Source organism: Cyanistes caeruleus, chromosome 9 (assembly GCF_971803275.1).
Source record: "Cyanistes caeruleus chromosome 9, bCyaCae1.hap1.1, whole genome shotgun sequence".
NCBI classification, from domain to species: domain Eukaryota; kingdom Metazoa; phylum Chordata; class Aves; order Passeriformes; family Paridae; genus Cyanistes; species Cyanistes caeruleus.
In genome coordinates, this window is record NC_141709.1 from 33,798,565 (window position 1) to 33,804,296 (window position 5,732).

At 42.3% G+C, this 5,732-nt stretch overlaps 1 protein-coding gene across 24 annotated transcripts in view; it reads right to left on the bottom strand.

Moving 5' to 3' along the window:
* WLS (Wnt ligand secretion mediator) overlaps positions 1-5,732 on the bottom strand; it is a 45,757-nt gene that overhangs the window by 39,036 nt on the left and 989 nt on the right. For 10 of the 24 annotated variants that reach the window (XM_086841463.1, XM_086841467.1, XM_086841469.1 and 7 more), the window contains exons 2-5: positions 4,874-5,022; positions 4,154-4,500; positions 2,572-2,697; positions 341-505 (exon numbers count right to left, since the gene is read on the bottom strand). The gene's annotated coding sequence lies outside the window, so the exon portion shown is untranslated. Of the gene's footprint in view, positions 1-340; positions 506-613; positions 714-2,434; positions 2,698-4,153; positions 4,501-4,873; positions 5,023-5,732 lie in introns of those variants that run through there. The other 14 variants (XM_086841470.1, XM_086841474.1, XM_086841473.1 and 11 more) reach the window with 6 other exon arrangements.

Genomic DNA, 5,732 nt, shown 5'->3' on the forward strand with positions numbered 1-5,732 from the left:
AAGGTGTTCATTCTGAAACCTAGTGTGGCCGCTCTGGGAATATTTACATAATTCATCCGTAAGTGCAATAAACAGAAAGCAAACAGCAATTGGCATCTGGGTTATTTGACCAATTATAAATATGAAACACAATTCTGAATTTTGCACTGAAAAAATTCACAGCAGACGCACTGTGATCATGCTGTAGCAAGGAAATAAATGAAAATTAATCATTTTAAACACTGTTACAATGGAAATCTGTGTACAGGCAGTGTGTAATCCACCTACAATATTTCTTCTTTCTAAACATATTGATATTTGTAGATTCAGTTTAAATAATATTTTCCACTAATTCTTTTACCTTTATATGTTTCTCCTGAATTCTGAAGAATCAAAAAGCTGCTGCAGTTCTACAAGAATTCCTGATGAAAAAGCCATTCCTGCAGTTCATAATTATTACTCTGGCATTAATGAAGCTGTTAATTACACCACTGCTCTTCTGCTGAGACCAGAAGATAATAGTGACCTAAAAAATGAAAATTTTGGTTATATTTTCAAAGTTAGAAATTGTACAGCTGGAAATCTGTTAGAAGATTTGGAAGAACAGAAGCCACTCTTAGGGGGTTTTTGTCACCTGAAATGATTCAGTTGTGGCCATCAAGGCTGGAGAAAGGATCCAGGCAGACAAATGGGGAAATTTGAAAGTCTCTTTTGTGCACCAACAAGGCTGAGAGCTGCAATAGGTGAGCCCAGCTCAGAAAGGCTTTGAATCAAAGGATCTTTCCCGTGCCCTAGGGATTCCAAGGAGGTTTTTTCCTTGAGAATCCCAGCCCAGCTGAAGGGCTCCCTGCTGAGGGAATGTTTCTCACACACAGCTCAATTAACTGAGGCTATCAGGGGGAAGATGATCCAAGAACCCTGGAGAAACCAAACCCTCCCACCAAGCCTTTAAAATGTACCTTAACACTTCACAGGGTGCTCTGACTCTGATTTTAATTTTCTCCTCTTTTTCTGGCATCATTAACTGTTCACTGGTTCATACCCCAGACATAATTTTTGGTGCACCAAACTTAGCTAGATATGTTACTAATAACTAAAATTATTATTAATATAGCAAAGGAGCACATGTAAAACCAAGGGTAAAACAATTCCTGTTTAAAAAGACAACTGAATTTTCACGAAAATCTAAAAACTATTAATTTTTTATCATGATTCTATTTGAGCTGTAATTATTCACATAGGGGTTACCAGCAGGAGTAAAATAAGCTACTTGATGTGTAAATCCATGGATTCTTAGAGGCTGGGGGGTTGTAGCCCTGGTGTTTGCCAGAGGTTGAGATGCTGAAGTGATTTTTTGGAACCCCATTTCTGTTCTGCCACAGCAAAATGTGAATTCACATGGTACCAATTACTGGATCTTGGACAAAACAAGTAGCAGTGAGAAGAAACCCCTGTGGTTTTTATGAGAATAGTAAGTAGAAGTCAAGAAAACATTTCAGGCCAAGTGGATCAGGAGAGCAGGGACTGGAGGAGGATTTTCTGGTGTCACTGCAGCATCTTGAGTGTGACTTTCTATGTATTGTTTGTCAATATTCAGTTTTTTGCTGAAATGTTGCACCATAACTGAAGGTAGAGCTATTTTACAAATCATGGCAGATTTCATGGAGTTCAAAGCACAGAAATGAGGTTTTTGTGTTCAAAAATGTGCTCCATGATTCCAGAACTATCCAGTTTTGCTGAGGACTTTGCTGTCACAGAGGGGGGCTGTGGGCTAATGGGGTGCCCCAGCACCCACAAGGAGAGTAAGGCTCTTCAATCAGACTAATTTATCTGGGAAAAGTGCAGAAGAGAGGACAGGAAACTACTTGCAGGGCTTTTCCCCCTGAATTTGGTACTGTATCACTCTGGCCTCTTTCTGTGGTGAGCAAATCACGGTAAATGGTATTTTTATCCTTTTATATATTACATGCTTGCAAAAATCGCTGACAGAAACTGCCAACAGGCTGCTCTAATCACTATAATGCTGCTTCATTGGCAAAAAAAAAAAGGCCTTTTTGCTTTAACCCAGACCATCTGCTTTGGGGGCTTTAAATGATGCAACTACGCTGGCATTTACAGAATGAAAACTCTGTTGTGACCTCAGAGTGGGGGATCAAGTTCCAAGGGGATGGGTGGGAAGAAGGGGGGATGTTAAACTGGTCTGAAGGAGACAAGAGGTGCGTGAGGAAGGTGTGGAGCTGCGGATTTGGAACACATCTAACCTCAATTCTTCTTTCAAGTAACATTTTCCTGAAAACAAACACGTCACATCCCCCCAAAGGTGCTGTGAGTAACAGCAGCTCCTACAGCATCGGTAGGATATTTACTCAGTGATTCACCCCCTTCCTCCAGTGTTTATCTGCCTGCCCTGACCACATCCAGTCACCAATTACTAGCTGGGAATGGCCTTACAAACCCATGGGCAAGGCACTCGGAGCAGCCGGGCTCAGGCTGAGGCTTTGGTGTCAGCACTCGGTGCCAGGGGTTTGCGCAGGGGAATAAATCCATCAGCACTTTCCTGGAGTTTGCAACTGAATCTGCATCTCCTCTCACCCACAAAGAGCTTTTGGATTGCCTCAGAACGCTGTTGGTTAGGCCTTTGAAACGGGAAGCAGCAGATCTGCATGCAGTTGTTGCATTTCAAACTGTACAAGAGCAGCACTCAGAGGTTTCACACACCTGTGCAGGGAAAACAAACAGCTTTTGGCTCATGAAAGTGATTTTTCTTCTGGTTTGGGTGTCATCACCAGTTACCTGCTTTCTCAGAATAAAATTCTGTTCTTTTCAGCTCTTACCAGTGCAATTTAGGACAGACTGGCCCTGTGACAGGGAATTGTACACACTATTAATTATGTACACACTGTTAGTTATGTACGCATTATTAATTAAGCCTTAATCAGAAGATAATTCTGTTCCTCTAAGATAATTCTTCTCTTTTTGCTCTGTGCTTTTTTTCCAGGAGTAAGGCAAACCAGAAACTCACATTTCTCAGTGATGGAAACGACAGGACACATTGTTTGTCTTCCCCAAATCAGCTGTGATTCCACATTTGGGGTTATTATGGGATTTTTCTTGGCTGAGAAGCAGGGAAGGCTAAACTAGAGTTAAAAATACTGTGATACTGTTAAATGATGTGAAAAATAATTGTGGCTAAGGGTTTGATTCTAATACATAATTTTTCAGAAGTGTTGTAATACAGCTGCTGTCTCATACAGCTGTGATGAACAAATGTGCACAAAACTTCCATGACTCAATGGATCACCCTCATCTTTTGGCACAGTTTGGAAAGACATCCCTGACTCTCTGTCTGGGGATTTATGAACCCTCAAACCACCCAAAAGAAGAAGCTGAGCAGTATGGGAGCATCTGATACACCCTCAATGGAAATGCCATTTATTTATTGAGGATCAGGCCCCCAACTTCTCCTGTATCTTCCAAATAATTCATTTAACTCTTTGTGCTCTCTTGGATCTTCCAGCAATTAAAATGAATAAACTTCTTAATATTTCATATCAAATCCAGATTCTCCCTCAGCACACCTGCCCAGGCTCAGCTCTTCCTAGATGCAAACACACCAAGTGAGAATTACCTTCTTATCAAATTTCTTTTGAATCAAATCTGTTTTAGAATGATCTAAGTCCTGAAAAACGCTGCAGGACTGTCCAAGACTGTTAGCACTTTTAAGTAAACAAACAAAACCTGCTTTAATTTAGCTCAATTTCCAGGCCACCATGGTCAGAACCCAACTAAAAGCTCTTTGGGTATTAAAAAAACAAAATCTAAATATGAAACAGAAGCTCCACAAGGAGGAGGGCTCTGTGGGAACCCTCCTGCCTTTGGTCTGACAATCCAAAAAGTGTGTTCTGGTTTCCCCCAGCATCCGGTGCACTCCAGCAAAGTTTCTAAGTTTAAGCTTCACTCAGAGCTTCAGTGTTCCTTAAATGGCACAGCTCAGCTTGGCTGGCAGAGCTGCAGCTCATGGTAAAGGAAGCCACCACCACATGAACATTTTCCCTAAATGCTGCTCTATATATTCTCAATGCTCAGCTCAGGAGTGGCTAAAATAAGCTCCTGAAATAACAACTTCAAACACTTCACAAGGCTGCAGCCTCTCCGAGGGGCTGGGTTTTCCTACCTCAGGGTGCCTTAAACAAAGGATGCTCCATGCCATGACTGGAGAGAAGGGCTGAGCCCAGCTGGAGGATGATCATAAAGTCAATTAGGATCCGTTGGCTCTCAATTAGAGGATTTGTTATTTATCCCGGTACAAACTGGTGGCTGACGCCTTCTCTCCGGGATAAACAGGCACTCAGAAGTGTGGGGGCTGAAATGTGAAGAGTGTTTCTTCCTCCTTTAATCTGAGCAAACAGCATTTAACTTTCATGAGAATGCAATTAAATTACTCTTTTAAGCCTGAGTGAAAACCTTCTGTTACATACAGCAAATTCTGCCTGTGACCACTGATGCTATCTGCTGGAAAACCTGTAAAATAATAAAGAATCAGAGAGTCATTTAGGCTGGAAAAGAGCTTTGAAGTCCTCAAGCCCAACTGTTAAACCAGCACTGCCAAAGCCACCACAATATAAGCCAAGAAATTAACAGCAAGTGGTATTTATAGAAAATCTGCAGAATCACATATAATGAAATTGCTATGCAACACCAGTGATTTAGAGATAACGTCTCCTATGGAAGCCTAGAAATTATGGAAAATGAAATAAGCACGAAAATTATAATTGCACAAGAGTCACTGATACATTCACAGAACAGAGAACTCAAAAATCTTATGAATCCAGGGAAATGATATGTGGGTCAACTTTAAAAGGAGCCCAGAAACACCAGGGAGGCCAAATCTCACTTCAAACACATATCCAAGTGTTTGCGTCTGCAATTCCTCCTCCAGGAAGCTGAGCACAGCCACCAACTCTCTGAAACTCAGACTTCTTCAAATAATGTATTCTGCTCTACACGGATTTCTGTCACCACTCCATCCTTCTCCATTATCACCTGCACCACAGAGAGCACAAGAATTCACATGATAACCCACAGGAAATGCAAAAGATCTCTGTAAAGCTGCACAGTGACACAGTCTCCTCTTCAGCTCTTCACAAGTTTCTCAAAGTGTTGGGAGAAAAGAGTTCTGGCTACACCAGGGAAAGAGGGAAGAGCTGAAACGAGCAACAGCCATCCCCAAATTTTAATAACATATAAAACTTATTTACCTACGAATTCCAGCCCGTGCTGGGTACTTTCACTCACGAATATGTTAGTCATCCCTTAATTATTGCTACCCAGCCTTATTAATATGTATAATACAGATAAAGAGCTCCCTGGCAGGGATGCATTTTAATGAAGGCACTGAAAAGCAACACACAGTAATTTCTAGAAGCTTGTGACATGGTTGACAATAGCAAACCGAAGCAGCCCAGGGATGGGATGAGGTGTAGAAGGAAAAATCAAACTCGTTTTAACATTCTAATGATAAAATTGAGAGGGGACGGGCACGGGGCAGACAAGGAAGGGGACACACAGGGCACAGGACACTCGGGGCATGGAACAGAAGGGATAAAGGATGCACACGGCATAGGACACTCGGGGCTCAGGACACCGGGGACAGAGGACACCGAGGGCTCAGCACGCCGGGGACAGAGGACACCGAGGGCTCAGCACGCCGGGGACAGAGGACACCGAGGGCTCAGGACGCCGGGGACAGAGGA